The sequence below is a fragment of the Haliotis rubra genome, unplaced genomic scaffold (assembly GCF_003918875.1).
Source record: "Haliotis rubra isolate DU_JTF1 unplaced genomic scaffold, ASM391887v1 Scf769, whole genome shotgun sequence".
In the NCBI taxonomy this organism is placed as follows: Eukaryota; Metazoa; Mollusca; class Gastropoda; order Lepetellida; family Haliotidae; genus Haliotis; species Haliotis rubra.
Window position 1 is genome coordinate 31,499 of NW_025767489.1, and position 19,605 is coordinate 51,103.

A 19,605-nucleotide genomic window follows, 5' to 3' on the forward strand; every position below is an offset into this window, starting at 1 on the left:
GGCAATGAAATTGCAATCGGTATATTTTTAGCGGACCTGCCTTAGTTGTTCAAGTCAAAACATTGATTACACAACAGTCTCGTTTCCTGCTGACTGGGGTCCATCCTGTTGCGCAACTTAGTACAATAACCAGTCCAGAATTTTGAGACGCACTCATTCCACTGGATATATGAATATCAATCAGTATTATTTGATACATCTAATCACTTGTATAATGCAACACTACGCTCCTTCTAATCCTTGCAAACACGTCGTACAGCGTGCTCTGACAAACGGAAATCGAGGAAATCTCAAAACGAGGCTCGGCCGCTAGAAACGTTGGCGTTCTGGTACAGACTTGATATCAACCACATTGTACATTTACAAAAATAATTTTACAAAAAATATACGTGACTTAATAAGCGCGTAGAACACATAACAGGTATAACCAGTGAGCCAGATGAATTGTGAATCATTGTACGACCTCTTCAAACGGGCAGTCTGTGACGTCTTAGTTAACGACATGCTGCCAAAACCTCGACATAGAATATAGAAATACGATTTATTTTAAACTTTAAAATTAAACTTTGTAAATGCTATTTTCTTAAGAAACAAGGAATTGGAATTTAGTGTAACCATAGTTGTTTGTGGTGTCTCACTTTCACACGAGAAACATAGGATTGGCTGAAAAGTAGGTCATTGTCTGAATTGGTTAATGAGACTCGTCTGTCGGTTTGTGTAGAAACTAGGGCCGCACAATATAACCGGTTTACCGGTATATACCGGTTCAACACGACACGTATTGCGAAAGGTTGATTCAAAACCGGTATTTTGACATGCATTCGAAAAGACTTCGTAACACTCGGAAATCTTCGGATATTTCCGTTTTATAAATTGTTCCTTTCCCTTTTTTAATTTGTGCCAAATATTATTTACATTTTTATTTTGTCATGATTAAAAGTTTTTATTAAAGCTTAATCAAGCATGGTGATTTTGTTGTGTTTTTGCTTTATAAATCAAGCATTAACTCGATTATAAGTAGTTTTTTGTTAAAAAAGAACTTCTTGCAATATATTGCAATACATATCGCAATATATGCTTTCGCATCGCAATATATTGCAATATGAAAATTCTCTGCAATACCCAGCCCTAGTAGAAACTGATGCAGCCGACCCATATATAAGGAAGTAGAACTTGTAGCAGGCGGAGGTCAGTGTGGTCATATGCGCACCTTCTTGGCTACGTGCTGATAAACATTTTTTTAAAAATGTGACCCCACGTTTACCGCCATATGTATTGGAACACGTGGCACTACTATTTGTAAACGGAAAATCATGTTCTGCTGTGTGGTCGACGGGGCGGTGGGATAGCCTAGTGGCTAAAGCGTTCGCTCGTCACGCCGGAGTCCCGGCTTGGATTGTGTGAACAATGTGTGAAGCCCATTTCTGGTGTCCCCCGCCGTGATATTGCTGTAATATTGCTAAAAGCGGCGTAAAACTAAAACTCACTCGCTTACTCACTCACTGTGTGGTCCACTGTTTTTCAGCCATTTCGATCTATACGGACAGAGAACACAATGGATGGGTATATCTTCTCTGCACATATATTGGTTCTGACATTTATTGATTTGATACAGCGACGAATATTCACACGTTTAGGGACGATTGCAACATGCAGACCAAATCAACAACTTGTTACTGACGTACATTGGTAGAATAGACATGCAAAACAATCAACTCTTAATTCCTTTCAAATTTCGAAAAGCGAAAATATCAATCCAATTATATAGGATCTGTAAAGCCGTCGGCCGTATGTATGAACAGTAAACCAATCCAACTGGAAATGTATATCCTCGATAACCACGTTTTGAGATATTCGTAGGCGTTCATTTTGCTGTAGTTTTACACTTGAGAAGATTTCTGTGACACGATAATAATTGCGATATGTTTTGGTGGAAGTTGAGTATATTTTGTGTAACGAGCATGTTCAGTTTTAAATGTGTACCCATCTTTCCATAAGGCAAGCAGAGTTAGCTCCCTTTCTGGTTCGTCAATGCTCTAACGTTTAAGAAAGCTTGTCTCCCCCCTCTTAGAAAAGAACAGAATTACATAGGAAAGTTTATTAAATGATCATTGAAACTAAAAATGAAGTGTGCACACACACACACACACACACACACACACACACACACACACACACACACACACACACACACACACACACACACACACACACACACACACACACACACACACACACACACACACACACACACACACACACACACACACACACACACACACACCATTTAATTACATGTAATTTCTAAACGAATTGTTCGCTTAAATACGAATATATTAGTAAGAGGCTGCGTGTCGTCGGACTCACTGACTTGGTCGACACATGTCATCGTATTGCATGGATTGCCTGGTCCAGACTCGATTATTTACAGACTGCCGCCATATAGCTGGAATATTGCTGAGTGCGGCGTTCAGCAACAAACACAACCAACCAACGAAGTATACTACAGTTGTAATATTGTATATCTCCAGTTTACACCTTTCACTCAACTTCAGGGGTGGTGGGGTAGCCCAGTGGTTAAAGCGTTGCCTCGTCACGCCGAACACCCGTCTTCGATACCCAACATGGGTAAAATGTGGGAAGCCCATTTCTGATGTCCCCGCCGTGATATTGCTGGAATATTGCCACAAGCGGCAGATTATGTTGTTGATCAGTGGATTGTCTGGTCCACACTCGATTATTTACAGACCGCCGCCATATAGCTGGAATAGTGCTGAGTGCTGCGTAAAACTAAGCTCACTCACTGATTAGAAAATAATTGTTCCTGTTTTACATAACTTTCAACCTTGAAAACACCAAAATGTTTCTGTTGATGCCGCGCCAATCAATATTCCACCCTAATGACAACAGATTGCAAATGATTTGAACAATGCATTAAAGCTAAAAATCATGATATTGTCATATACTTATGTGTTTGACCCGCCCCGTCGTGCTGTTGTGATGGCCATCACGAAGATTTAAATAATACTCCTGCATTTTAATTTCAAAATTCATAAGTTATAAAAGCTTGTAAATGATTAGGCATCATGACATATCTGTTAGGTATTTCCCATCTGTATTTTTTGATAGTTTATGGCAGTGCAGAAATTGTTATTATAATTATCGTGTAATTAGTTTTGCAGCTATATACGAGTATTATTGGCAACCTCGTTTTCACGTAATTCAGTGTTTTGAAATCTGTTTTGGTAAGAAATCTAGCAAAAAAGATCGTAGCATGTTGTTTTGAGCATTATAACATGTATTGCATTCGTAAAACATCATAAGCTAGTGCCATCACATTACGCTATTTGTTTAGAACACAGTTGTACTTTGTAAGAGTCAATGTCAACAACGTCTCCTGTCAGAACGATCTTGTTTACCTTTTCAAGAGTTTTTGAATTGACCGTAACTTTTTGACATTTCCTTGCTCTAAGCGTCTAGTTACGAAAACTAACTATCCGATATGGATTAATCTTACCTTGTCCTTCGACAAACTGATCATAATCCCTTGACACTCGTTAATTATCCATTCTTTGGTGAATTTGTGATCAGGGCCGAGCTACATGTTTTGGTGACGCCCGCCATTTTAACTTTGTGACAGCCAGTCTATTTCGCAACGGGGTTACCGCTACTTTTGACTCAGCTTAGTGTTTTGCATTGTAAAGTTTATGTAATCTTGTGAATTACGTAGAGGAACCCAGAATTGTACTTGATGATGTATCAGGTCATGTTTCAAAGCCGATGTTAATTCTGACAACGGGAACTATGTGATTCTCACTGTTGTATTCATACGCGATGTTCAGCATCATTATTTATGAACGTGTTTTTCATAAATATGACTTCCAGTGCCACTGTCTAATTGCATAAGGGGCTGAGTCATGTTTTTAAACATCTTATGTGTCAGATAAACTCCTATTGCCTCCTGACATCTGTAATCTTCCTCTTTGAATTGTCCATCATAATTCCCAGCCGATGCTACTTGTTGATATTACGTCCCCTCAGCAGGCAGCAAGGACGTAGCAAGACGTAGAGAGACGCAATTGTTGATCTTATGATATTGGAAGGCAATTAATGAATTAATTACACATAATTAATTGGTTGGTAAAAATAGTCATTTTCCTACCTGATTACCTCCTGAGATAATTCGCCTTCCTCTTTATTTCAGTGGTTTCATGTTGTGAAAGTAGATCCCTCAAAAAGAATAAGGACGTAACGGGACGTAATATCTCGTAATTTGATTGGTCTAGAACTGACATGTGACCATTTTCTCACACCTATAAATACGGTGAGACCCATGTTGGGTCATTCTGACTTTGGCAGTCTACAGGTCAGTTACAAACCAAGGGCAGATAATTCAGCCCAAAAGTTCCCCTTGTCCTTACATAATTATAATAGCTGATGCTATAGATAGACTGCACTTTTCGAACACAGACGCAAATTAATATCTTAGTAACTATCAAGTTATTCAGATTACCCAGATAATTAAGCCATCACTATATCTATATACTACTAGTAACAGTAAAGTCAAAGGTCATACTTATATTGCCCTAACACTGGTCCATGCACATAAACCTTAAGCTTGAGAGGGATCTACTTATTAGAAATAGCATTGTGCTGAAGTACATTTATACCCGTGAATAAAAAGCTATTTATTCATTGAAAAGAAGTGTTTGACTCTTCCTGAAAACAAGACTGACAAGGTTTAATTGAAGTGTGAGTCCCGGCCGCCACAAACTGGTGTCAGAAGTGGGATGTTTATATATTTAAACATCCTTGATACGAACCAAAGGACTCACAGTAAGGACCAGTGACAAGATGGCTACAGTATCTCCAGACGCTGAAGTTTCTTTTGACAAATGTCAGCAAACTGCAACACAAGAGGGACAAGGGACATCTCTTTTTGAGGAGGAGATACTTGATGAAGTTATTGAAGAGGCTGAATCAATTGATGAAGAGCCAAGCAATTCCAGTGGAGACATAAGGGTACGCCCCAGAAGTGATATAACACCAAGAAGGCCAATGGCCATACCAAGAAGAAGGGCACCCTTCACAATTAGACCAGATTTCTATGATGGGACAACAGACTGGGAAGAGTACCTGTCCCATTTCAAGAATTGTGCAGAACTAGGTGACTGGCCCATGGACCAGCAACTCTTAGTGCTTGCTGCCAGCCTGAAGGGGGTTGCCAGGACGTTCTACATGGGACTGGCACCACATCAGAAGAGGTCACTGCATATGCTTGTTAGGAATCTCAATCACCGGTTTTGGGAGTGAGAGACAACAGAGCTTATGGCTTTCAAGACTAGAAGTCAGACAGAGGCAGACTGCAGAATCAGTTGCAGCTCTGGCTGATGACCTGAGACAGATGACCCAAAGGGCATATGTAAACTTGGATAGCAGAGCACAGGAAGCTATTGCCCTTAATCAGCTGTATAAAACAGTTTCACCAGAGCTCAAGTTTCATTGCATTGATAGAGGATGCAGGACACTTTCAGAAGCCGTGGAAGTCATTGAAAGGTTTGAAGCATTAGTTGGTGACCACCGAGAAAAGAAGAGACAAGTCAGGGCAGTAGGGATAGAAATCAAGGAGAGCTTGCTGCTATGCAACATGGAAGCACACCAAAGCCAAGAGAAGATCTTCAGGGTGATAGTGTACTGAACAAGATCATGGCGAGGTTAGAGAAGTTGGAAAAGGGTAACAACTTCAGATATGAAAAGAGAAATGATCGACCTCAAAGTCAACGGACTTGTTTCATCTGTAAATCAAGGGAACACTTTATGAAAGACTGCCCGATATACAAAAGATGCCAAGAAGAGATGTCCACATTTAATGCTGGGACTGGTAGGATGCAGGAAATGCCTTCCTGTCGACTCAGTAGGCCATGGGGAGACAGGAAATCCAAGGCCTGAAGATACTGGTATCCGAGTTGGATTGACTGGAAACTCTCAAGGGGGGTGGGATAATGGATTCTATATTCAAGGTGTTCTGTATGGTGTAGAAGCAAATGTCCTTATTGACAGTGGGTCAACCATGACAATTTTATCAAAGAGGATCTTTGACAAGATCAAGTCGGATGACGCTCCATTTCTGCAGCAAGGGGCCATCAAAGTTACAGGAGTCAATGGAGCAGGTTTAAAGGTTGAAGGGCATGCTGTCATGGACGTTATTCTTGATGGACACAAATACACACATCCTATCTTTGTGTGTGAAGTTTTTCCAGATGCAATACTGGGTCAAGATTTCCTTTTGAAACATGTGAGTGCCATCGACTACAAACATTTGAAACTAAATTCAAGGAATTCTTCCTTAAGCTGTTGGATTGCATCTGAAGCTGAAATGAGCTGCCGTGTTGAAGTGAGTGAGACCACAGTTATTCCACCTCATTCTGGAGCCTGGATCATCATGAAGATACCCAGAGCAAATAAACTTGCCCCAGTTGGTATGATAGCGGGAAAAAGGATCTTCCACCAGGATTACATATACCTGATTGCATAATAGATACATCTGAAGAGGTCCAGAAAATAAATGTCCTCAACTTCAGTCCTGATGAAGTAGCGCTCCATTGTAACATGGTTTTGGGATTAGCCGAGTAAGCTGTATATTCATGAGGGTGTACATGACAGATGTGCTTCAGTCTGCTCGCGATGCCAATCGCGGATGCTTCAAATTCACAGTCTACACACCTGCCTGAGCACCTCAAGGACCTTTGGCAAAGAAGCTCCAAGCATCTCTCCATTGATGAGAGTGCAGATTTGGCAATTCTTCTTGCGAAATACCAACAAGTCTTTGCAACTTCATCAGCTGATCTTGGTAGAACCTCACAAGTGGAACACCGCATCAACACTGGGACAGCCTGTCCTATTAGGCAACCTCCACGCCGGCAACCCTTAGGAAAACGGGGAAATCGAAAAGAAAGAGATCCAGAAAATGCTGGAGCGGGGAGTAATTGAACCTTCAACTAGTGCCTGGAGCATCTCCTGTGGTCCTTGTGAGCAAAAAGACGGAACTATGCGCTTTTGTATATTATCGCCGTTTGAATGATGTCACTGTTAAGGACGCATACCCTCTACCAAGGACTGATGATTGCCTTGATGCCTTAGCAAATTCAAAATGGTTCAGCACGATGGACTTAAACTCAGGATTCTGGCAGATTGGTATGGCAGATGAAGACAAGGAGAAAACTGCATTCACGACCGGACTTGGACTCTATCACTTTCACGGTGATGCCATTTGGACTGGCAAATGCACCATCGACTTTGAGAGAGACTCATGGAACAAGTGCTTCGAGGTCTGCAATGGGAAGAGTGTCTACTCTTCATAGACGACATTATTGTTGGTGCCATGAGTGTGCCACAAGCTTTGCAGAGGTTGGAACGTGTCTTTGAACGACTACAGCAGGCCGGTTTGAAGCTAGAAACCATCAAAGTGCATCTTCTTCCAGAAACAGGTGAGATTCCTAGGTCACATAGTGTCTGAGAAAAGGGCATAGAAACAGATCCTGAAAAAATGGCTGCTGTACAGAACTGGCCAGTGCCAAATACAACCAAGCAGATAAGAAGTTTCCTTGGCCTATGTTCCTATTACAGGAAATTTGTGGGAGAAATTTGCCCAAATAGCCAAGCCGTTGTACCAACTAGTAGAAAAGAAGGTAACATTTACCTGGACAGAAGAGTGTTCGAAAGCTTTCCAACACTTGAAGGAAGCACTGACTTCAGCACCGATTTTGTCGTACCCCATTCCTGGAACCAAATTCATTTTAGACACGGATGCAAGCGACAAAGCAACAGGAGCTGTACTCTCACAAGAGCAGGATGGAGCAGAGAGGGTCATTGCCTACATGAGCAAGTCCTTGAACTGTCATGAAAGAAAGTACTGTGTCACTCGCAAAGAACTCCTTGCCGTGGTGAATGCTCTTAAGCACTTCCATTCGTACTTATATGGGCAGGAGGTCTTAATCAGAACGGATAATGCAGCTGTCAGCTGGATGCGCAACCTGAAGAAGCCAACAGGACAAGTGGCAAGGTGGCTTGAAGAACTAAGGGAGCTACAACCTTGCAGTTATCCACAGGCAAGGTAGGAAGCATCTAAATGCTGATGCTCTGTCAAGGAACCCCTGTAAAGCCTGCCTCAGACAGGAACAAGAACAGGAAGTGGAAGACTCTTAGGATGAAGAGGGAAGACAAATGGTCACAGATGACAGTAGACTGCAAGTGAGTAGTTTTACTGCAGTCAACCGCGGTCACAAGGAGTCAGATGAATCGACCTTCTGAGCGTCAATTTCACTTTCGAAGGATGGGCAGCTCCCAGAAATCAGGCAGAAGCAGTTAGCTGATGAAAACATTGGCATTCTCCTTGCTGCCAAAGAAGCAGGAGCAAAGCCAGAGTGGAAGAAATCTCACATAAGTCATCCATAGTCAAGACTCTTTGGAGACATTGGGATCGGCTAAATGTTCACTCTGGAGTGCTATATCGCACATGGTTTGAGGATGACCGAATCCAGGTTGCAGTTGATTGTCCCCAAAGCTTGAAGGTGATGTCTTGAAGTACTATCATGACATTCCATCTGGTGCACACCTAGGCAGAGAAAACTCTAGAGAAAGTCAAGTTCTCTTTCTACTGGCCAGGACTCAAGGCTGAAGTAGGGAATTACTGTCAGACATGTGATCGTTGCACAGCAAAGAAACAGCTCAAGGGACCTCTTAAGGCCCCTTTAGGAGAATACATAGTGGGTGAGCCCATGGAGCGAGTTACTATGGACATCCTAGGACCTCTCCCCTTGACAAAATCAAGACACCGCTTCATCCTTGTCATAAGTGATTGTTTCACTAAGTGGGCTGAAGCTGTTGCCATTCAAACCAAGAAGCTGTCACAGTTGCTAAAGCGCTTGTAGATGTTTTCATTAGTAGGAGATTTGGTGTGCCAATGCAAATACACACTGATCAAGGCTCCCACATTTGAGTCTAAGCTTTTCAAAGACATCTGCGACTTTTTTGCAGATCCAAAAGACCAGGACCACTAGCTACAGGCCACAATCAAATGGAGCTGTGGAAAGGTTCAATAAAACTCTTGCACAGATGCTGACAATGTATTGTGAGAAGGATCAAAAGCGTTGGGACGAGTACTTGCCTCAAGTTATGATGGCTTACAGAGCTTCTGTGCATTCCAGCACAGGGCGCTCACTTAACAAAATGTGGTCTTTGGGAGGGAGATAGCCCTACCCATGCAAGCAGTCATTGGGAGGCCAGAAGAACTTACAGCGATCAGTCTGATGTTGAAAGTTATCTCTTAACATTGGAAGATAAACTGAAACAAGCTCATGAAGCTGGCAGAAGATCCCTGAAACAAACAGCAGAATATAGGAAAAAGAACTATGATCTCAAGACCAAGGGACGAAGTCTTAAAGAGGGACAAGCTGCATGGCTCCACAACCCCGTCCGGAAACGTGGCGTCTGCCAGAAGCTCACTTCAAGTTGGAAAGGACCCTATCTCATAGAGAAAAGGATAGACGATGTCACCTACCTTGTGAGAGAAGGTCCCTCAAGCAACCTTCCAAGGTGTTCCATGTGGACCGGCTGCTACTCTACAGAGGAGGAACCTTCCTCTTGGATCAAAAGATGTCAGCAGTCAATTTCAAGAAACCAGTAGATTGGCCCTTGAGAATCTGTCTCAACACTTTTTGGAAAAGTTCAGAAGTTTATCTTTATTGTTAACAATGTTGGTGTTTTATTAACATTTAAATATATAGTTGGATGGAACAAGTTGTGTCCTGAAGAAGAATCTTGAACTGATGTGATGAAGTCATTTCTTGCATGGATTGCTCTAATAAGTCGTAGGGAGCTGTACTAGGACTTAAAACTTCTAAGGGTGGAACCTTAACTTGTGTAATCATACAGCCCAGATATCTGCAAGCAGGGAAGAACATGTTGATGAAAGTGCTGCAGCGGACGACGATGGATCCATCACGTAGCGCAGTAAGACTAGGCCTGATCACCCTGGAACCTGCTGACTTGATGTTGTTTACTGTTCTTTCTGTGGAAATTGATCTGGGCATCGTATGAGAATGGAGTACACAGAACGGATGTAGGTGACCCACGTAGAGATTGAAGCCGTGATGTGTCCTGTGATGCTTAACATTTATTAGGGATCCATACAAACCAGAGTCAGGGTTGTAGAGTTGACCTTACAACATAAACTTAAGTGTAATTGAATGTGATGGCATTTAAGACAGAATTGTATGCTGTTGCTTTATTGGGTGTATGGGACATCCCTAAAAGAAAACATTTGTGTTACAGAATACACTACCTAATTCAAGCAAGTATGGCAAGCAAGTATGCATGTGGAATTGGAGCATGTGACAAGTCATTCTTTAACGAAGAAGGAACTGAAGAACCATTTTGCCGCTGCACCCTCGCCATAAGCTAAAGGTTGCCTGCATCCTATGCCCAGTTTTCCAGACCTTTGCAAGGGGTATCGGAGTGGAAGGCATACATTGTGAAGCCAAGCATAAAGTTCAACTGCTGGACTTGGATCCCGACTTCTCATCGGAGAGCAATGCTGCTTGGTTCTCCGCCCGGACAGTTTTACAAGAGGGTGGTGCCTGCTCCAGCTTGGAATAGACCTCTGTCATGTTCCACGCGGAAATGGTCCTCCTTTGGGCATCCACCCAAGGAGTGTGCACTGAAGACTGAGGAGGAATGGGAAGAGGGTTGGGAAAACCTGAAGGCTAACACCATCAAGGCTGTACCTGCTGGAGTCATCTGAAGCTCTAGACGATGTCTTGTCCATCATCACAGAGGGCGACATTAGCATCGGACAGGAGGAGGAAAACACCAACCATGGAATACAATCCCCTTTAGCAGCCAGTGTGATGCGTCAACCCAGCTCGAGCTGAAGAACATCACCCTCCAGAGTAGCAATGCCACGGCCATGTTCTTCACGCCTGGAGGTGGATTTGTTTATGAGGCCTGCATCTCTGAAGAGGCGATCATGGATGCTAAGTCGTTCGATAATCTCACTAGACGGATGAGGACTCTTTGGAAGGGCTGAACCCGTTCCTCGGCCCAGTGGAAAGGGCAAGCAATTGAGGGAGGCCAGTTGGAGACAAGAAGAGCCACTTTGGCATCGCTTCTGCATAAAGAAAAGCCTAATCAACAATGTCACGCACTGGACCTCTCCATTCGCATCGAGAACAGTCACCAAAGTCTCGGGAGACGAGAACCCCAGAGACAGCAGAAAAAGATCTAGGAAAGCCCTTGCAAGTCCCGCTGAAGGTTTCTTCCAAGTTTCCTAGAAGAGTTGAGGGTACAGGCCACCAACGACCCAGCTCTCCCAGGAGGTCCAGAGACGAAGACACGGCGAGAAGCTAGAAAGATTCTGTCTGTCGGCTGCATGCCACTTCTTTGCCACCAGCTGTGACGAGACTGGACGAATCACATCATCCGTCTCCCCGCCGGCAACAGAAACATCGCTTGGCCTCCTAGGAGCTGGGAGACCCTCAGCCCCTGACCAGAGATTCCTCCAGTGGGAATTCGCGGCAATGACTCTCGAGGAAGGCCTTCTCTACAAGGACGGATCCCAAGGATGGACAGAAGTCTCCTCCATGACAAGTGGAATATGCTCGCTCTCCTGGCACAGCTCTAAACGCTGAAGACCATTCACCCTCCAGAAAGTCGCGGCTGTACACTTATCGTACCTTGCAAGACATCTCACAAGGAAGGATCTGTGGTCAGACTGCCAGAGCCACGATCCTGATGTACCAAGCTGCCCAGCGCCACAGGACCACCGACACCGACAGAGTTGTTCACTGCATTGAGGCAGAGAGGATCGGTCTTCGTCTGGAGGTAGATTTATAGGTCAGGGGACCTGACCTTTGAAGAGGGGATGTTGTGATGGCCATCACGAAGATTTAAATAATACTCCTGCATTTTAATTTCAAAAATTCATAAGTTATAAAAGCTTGTAAATGATTAGGCATCATGACATAATCTGTTAGGTATTTCCCATCTGTATTTTTGATAGTTTATGGCAGTGCAGAAATTGTTATTATAATTATCGTGTAATTAGTTTTGCAGCTATATACGAGTATTATTGGCAACCTCGTTTTCACGTAATTCAGTGTTTTGAAATCTGTTTTGGTAAGAAAATCTAGCAAATCGTGGTGCAGCATGTTGTTTTGAGCATTATAACATGTATTGCATTCGTAAAACATCATAAGCTAGTGCCATCACATTACGCCATTTGTTTAGAACACAGTTGTACTTTGTAAGAGTCAATGTCAACAACGTCTCCTGTCAGAACGATCTTGTTTACCTTTTCAAGAGTTTTGAATTGACCGTAACTTTTGACATTTCCTTGCTCTAAGCGTCTAGTTACGAAAACTAACTATCCGATATGGATTAATCTACTTTGTCCTTTCGACAAACTGATCATAATCCCTTGACACTCGTTAATTATCCATTCTTTGGTGAATTTGTGATCAGGGCCGAGCTACATGTTTTGGTGACGCCCGCCATTTTAACTTTGTGACAGCCAGTCTATTTCTGCAACGGGGTTACCGCTACTTTTGACTCAGCTTAGTGTTTTGCATTGTAAAGTTTATGTAATCTTGTGAATTACGTAGAGGAACCCAGAATTGTACTTCTGATGATGTATCAGGTCATGTTTCAAAGCCGATGTTAATTCTGACAACGGGAACTATGTGATTCTCACTGTTGTATTCATACGCGATGTTCAGCATCATTATTTATGAACGTGTTTTTCATAAATATGACTTCCAGTGCCACTGTCTAATTGCATAAGGGGCTGAGTCATGTTTTTAAACATCTTATGTGTCAGATAAACCCTATTGCCTCCTGACATCTGTAATCTTCCCTCTTTGAATTGTCCATCATAATTCCCAGCCGATGCTACTTTGTTGATATTACGTCCCCTCAGCAGGCAGCAAGGACGTAAGCAAGACGTAGAGAGACGCAATTGTTGATCTTATGATATTGAAGGTAATTAATGAATTAATTACACATAATTAATTGGTTGGTAAAATAGTCATTTTCCTACCTGATTACCTCCTGAGATAATTCTGCCTTCCTCTTTATTTCAGTGGTTTCACAGTTGTGAAAGTAGATCCTCAAAAAGAATAAGGACGTAACGGGACGTAATATCTCGTAATTTGATTGGTCTAGAAACTGACATGTGACCATTTTCTCACACCTATAAATACGGTGAGACTCCATGTTGGGTCATTCTGACTTTGGCAGTCTACAGGTCAGTTACAAACCAAGGGCAGATAATTCAGCCCAAAAGTTCCCTTGTCCTTACATAATTATAATAGCTGATGCTATAGATAGACCTCTGCACTTTTCGAACACAGACGCAAATTAATATCTTAGTAACTATCAAGTTATTCAGATTACCCAGATAATTAAGCCATCACTATATCTATATACTACTAGTAACAGTAAAGTCAAAGGTCATACTTATATTGCCCTAACACTGGTCCATGCACATAAACCTTAAGCTTGAGAGGGATCTACTTATTAGAAATAGCATTGTGCTGAAGTACATTTATACCCGTGAATAAAAAGCTATTTATTCATTGAAAAGAAGTGTTTGACTCTTCCTGAAAACAAGACTGACAAGGTTTAATTGAAGTGTGAGTCCCGGCCGCCACACTACATAACGCTGTTAGTCAATGCTGTTCGTGACATTCACCACAGAGATGGACCAGGTGATGCAGCAGCAGAGGATAGACAGTAGATGTACAGAGTATGTACGATGGCTAAAGTATTCAAGTATACCATGTTTCTCAACAACCTGACTCGGTACAAGATGATGATGAAGTTTCGCAGTGACGTATTGATCACTAGGAAGTTGTCTAAATGTCAGATACGAAAAAAGTTGATCGCATGTAGTCATATTATGTTGTTCACAAGCAGGCAGGTGTCTTACTATCAGGTGCTCGCTATTCATAGCACGACGTATAACCAATGCCATGGAGTCAGTATCACATGAGGTGGAGATGTAATATCTCTTAAAAAAGTATAAGTGAAGAAGCATTCTGTAATGATTCGACGGGAGCAGTCCAGCGACCGGTTATATTAGGTTTTTAGTAATCAACACCCACACAAACTATCTCTTTATCTACTCACAGTCCCTCAGCCATACACCTGCTCGTTTTATCAAACTTACTAACAATCTGGGGCGGTTGGATAGCCCAGTGGTTAGAGTGTTCGCTCGTCACGCCGAAGACCCGGTGTTGATTCCCCACATGGGTACAATATGTGAAGTCCATTTCTGGTGTCCCCTGTCGTGATATTGCTGGAATATTGCTAAAAGCGGTGTAAAACCTGACTGACTGACTCACTCACTCACTAGTAACAATTTACCACTTCATTTCATTGGCATTATAGAACAGCGTTAGCTGTCCCTTACACAAATCTTGACTCAACAGTACGTCACAGTAAATATCCATCCATCCATCCACACCTTTGTGAATCTGTCATCAACACACACACGAATATACCTTCCATATACTCACTCACTCACTGATTCCACTTAGACCTTTGTTATTCTGTTACCGGCACTAACTCACCAACCTACTTCTTTATGAATCTGTCATTCAGTATTCTCACTCACCTCTCACACACCCCACACCACCGGTTCGCACAACAGTTATTCACCAAGGCTGTAAAGTGAGTGAGTGAGTTTAGTTTTACGTCGCTATTAGCAATATTCCAGCAATATCACGGTGGCGGACATCAGAAATGGGCTTCACAAATTTTACCTACATGGTCTTCCGCTTGAGGAGCGAAAGCTTTAACCACAAGGCTACCCCTAGGTAGGCTTTACAGGAATGAATTGCGTAACCTTTATTCATCAGCCGTCATGATGTATCATAAGCATGGCAACATGCACGGCCGTTGGTTGGGATACACATGTTTTGGCAATTGTGACTCTGAAAAGGTTTATTGTTGCTTTTCATGTTTCCGAAGAGGTGACCTTGGAACAATCAGTCGAATCAAGCTACTCCACCAAATCAGGGATTTTAAGGCCGCTCTTGACCAATCACGGAACGGGTATAAATGGTATCACATGTTTGGTCTGAACCGTCGTAGATACCCAAAAATCACCATGACAGCTACACGCAGCAACGTATTTTGTTATCTCATTCATTTCACAGAACTCAGCGTTAAACCATATTGTTTCGTACATATATACACATCATACTACCGAAGCTACGTCAAAGAACACCCGATTGTTGATAAAACTCTGTCATGGACCTACGGATGTTCTTTTACTACCTTTGTGTAGTTTATACACCTTGCAATGCTTGGATTCTGTCGCTCTCTTACAACGGACCTGACTGTGTAAAATGATATTGTATCCGGATAAGATTCTAAACTTGAAAATACCCTGCTCACGTACGTGAATTTCACAACTTGAATTCATTCTCGTCGTTAGGGAGCAGTTCTACCGGGTAATGCAGTTCTACCATCATATCCAAGCATGTTTCAGAAATCAAGACGGTGACATGGACCAGGAAGTGACATGGACCAGGAAGTGACATGGACCAGGAAGTGACAGTCAAGTGTTGATAGTGACTGTAATTTCTCCGGATAATAATTAAGTTAGGTATATGAAACCTGAATTTGACAAGCTTGGTTCGATGGAATATGGTCGTATGAAAATCTTCAACCACTTTTAGGTTCAGACTGTAATACAAACACCGGCGTACAAAACAGGGAAGTGCAGTTCAGTCACATCTGCCCCGTAGTCTCTATGGCTGAGTTTACACTGGTATTCCAATGGCAACCCTTGCGCATACCTAGTGAAGTGCCGTAAAATCCCGGTGGTAACACAGCAATGGAATGGAGCGATTGCCACATGGATAACACATGGTCAGTGTGATCTGTCTCAGGCTGGTGGAGCCCTTCAGCTGACACCCTTACCAACGTCCAAGGGCGGAGCCATTCCTTACACCATTTGTAGCACCTTCACTGTATCGCGCTTCGACTTTTTTTTTACATCGACTATCCTTCGTGTCCTTTCGTATATCTCGACAGTCCTCTCTATCATGTCATGTACCTCTAATGTCTGCTATCTCATATTCGGGCACTTCGACGATGTATCATGCTTGTACCACCCTTTGTATCCTGTCAGGTACTTCAAACAGCCTTTGTATCTTGTCAGTTACCACGATCAGCCTTTGTATCCTGTCAGTTACCACGATCAGCCTTTGTATTCGGTCAGTTACAACCACCATTCTTTGTATCCTGTCAGTTACAACCACCATCCTTTGTATCCTGTCAGTTACCACCATCATCCTTTGTATCCTGTCAGTTACCACCATCATCCTTTGTATCCTGTCAGTTACCACCATCATCCTTTGTATCCTGTCAGTTACCACCATCATCATCCTTTGTATCCTGTCAGTTACCACCATATCATCCCTTTGTATCCTGTCAGTTACCACGATCATCCTTTGTATCCTGTCAGTAACCAGCATCATCCTTTGTATCCTGTCAGTTACCAGCATCATCCTTTGTATCCTGTCAGTTACCACCATCATCCTTTGTATCCTGTCAGTTACCAGCATCATCCTTTGTATCCTGTCAGTAACCAGCATCATCCTTTGTATCCTGTCAGTTACCACCATCATCCTTTGTATCCTGTCAGTAACCAGCATCATCCTTTGTATCCTGTCAGTAACCAGCATCATCCTTTGTATCCTGTCAGTTACCACGATCATCCTTTGTATCCTGTCAGTTACCATGATCATCCTTTGTATGTTGTCTACCACGATCATCCTTTGTATCCTGTCAGTTACCATGATCATCCTTTGTATGTTGTCTACCACGATCGTCCTTTGTGTCATGTCGTTATCCACGATCGTCCTTTAAAAAGCACGATCCCTCCAAAAAGTGTGTCATGTCGTTAACCATGATTGTCCTTTGTGTCATGTCATTTACCACGAATGTCCATGTGTCGGATCGTTAACCACGATCGTCGTTTGTGTCCTGTCATTAACCACGATCCTCCTTTGTGTGGTGTCGTTAACCACGATCGTCGTTTGTGTCATAGCATTAACCACGATCCTCCTTTGTGTCACGATCGTCCTTTGTGTCATGTCATTAACCACGATCGTCGTTTGTGTCCTGTCATTAACCACGATCGTCTTTTGTGTCATGTCATTAACCACGATCCTCCTTTGTGTCATATCGTTAACCATGACCGTCGTTTGTGTCATGTCGTCTACCATAATCGTCCTTTGTGCCATGCACCGATGTATAATATGCTACTGTCGTTTCAAAATGTGAGCTGAATGCACCTGAATGCAACGTTCCTTGACCCTTCTCTGTACACTGTGTCTCGTTCAAATTGGTACCAACTCATTTCCCAGTGCTGTGAAGGTGTGTGCTGCGAAAACAACTACACTGTGTCTTTTCGCCCAAGTCAATGAAGCAACCTTTTGGCCTAGCCAGTTTAGAAAAGAAATATAAAGTACGAATGAAATGTTGATCCGTATTTACGTCGCACCTGTAACACGTGGTGCAGACCGGCCGTCCACTAACCGACAGGCAGGACGAGTCTAGAACCCAGTTCACACATTGAACCAGACATTAATGATGATGAAGAAATACACCGCGGACACATTGTAGTTCAAATCTACTGGGTTTAATTAAATTCCCATCCGGATGTCAAGCCGTATTTGTCTTAAATTAACAAGTTCCATTTAAATTGATATTTGGCACGCAGATTGAAAGTTGTAATCAGGAACATAATGACATTTGCCTTCATGAAATATGGACCACTTGTTAAACTAGTGCAGAACGCAGGAGCGGAATCCAGAGGGGACTGTGGTCGCGGACCCAGAGACAGAAGCACGCCCAACTGATTGCATCGGCTGCATCACTCCCTGCTGTGTGAGAAGGACTGGTGTAGGACTTGGAGTCAGTATCAGACATGATTCAAGCAGCATTATAACTCACAGGACATGGCAGTCAGATAAGGAAACAGAGAATTGTGTCTAATACTAATCAGGACGAAAAGAAGACTTGACGTTCAACTTGGAAATTCAACAAGTCAGCGTGAGATAACATCTGTCGAGACTGATTCCACGTGGCGTAAAAGACAAAATAGTGATATGACTGTATGAAAGACAACTGATGACAAGATGACATTCATCTCCATGGACATTACGTCCATACTAGAACATTTACACCATTTAGTTAAGAAGACATGATGCGTTGCCGCTCTTACACGACATTCAGTAAACATGATGAGACGTTGATTTCTACATGACATGACTGTCAGTCTACATGACACGACGTTCGGTCAACATGATGAGACGTTCAGTCTACATGACACGACGTTCGGTCAACATGAAATGACAATCAGTCTACATGACACGACGTTCAGTCAACATGACACGACGTTCAGTCTACATGACATGACAATCAGTCTACATGACACGACGTTCAGTCAACATGACACGACGTTCAGTCAACATCACGACGTTCAGTCAACATGACACGACGTTCAGTCTACATGACATGACAATCAGTCTACATGATGAGACGTTCAGTCTACATGACATGACAGTCAGTCTACATGACACGACGTTCGGTCAACATGACACGACGTTCAGTCTACATGACATGACAATCAGTCTACATGATATGACAGTCAGTCTACATGACACGACGTTCGGTCAATATGACACAACGTTCAGTCTACATGACATGACAGTCAGTCTACATGACACGACGTTCAGTCAACATGACATGATACACGTTCAGTCTACATGACACGACGTTCAGTCCTTGATATTACGTTCGCCTCCCGTCCACATTACACACCTTCCCGTCCACATTACACGCCCTCACGTCCATATTAAACAACATTTTGTCCATATTACAGATCAGTGAATAAAGTTTCCCCAATGTCTCATAACCCCGGCAACATGTCAAAGTGACTATGTCTCAGCGTGAATGCAATGCCGCTGGCGCTGAATGATACGTCTGTCACCTTACACCGTCTCGCCACACCACTTGAACCTCCCCATTCCGACATGTACCGAACAGTACAGAATTTCTGCAAGGAAACGAAATGGTCAACTATTGACGGTCATTTTTAGCCGCGGTCTTGTCCTTCCAAGTTCGTCTTCCATCTGTATACAATTAACGCATTCAGCCTAGTTTATACGCGTACTCGTAAAAACGATGCTTGTTTATAAAAGAACACCGTTTGGCTGGCAACCTATAGTGGTACTATTTTTTCCCCACAGATAATTATCTTGTTTAGCCCTCTACGTTCATTTCCATTACCCCGTTTGGAGAGTGCGGTTTTCGGTGCTGTTTTTCTTGGTTGTGTTTTTACACGAGTAGGATTGGATTACACTTGACTAAAATGTAATTCACGAAAACGTGTTCAGCAATCACAAAACATCCACGCAGAGGCTAAAGTAACAGCGACCTTCTTCTTGTAAGTCATTTTGTGATTATCATGGCATATTTAACCAAAAACTGTTGTCTCTCTTTTTGACGATTTACAATACATTTGACTGTCAC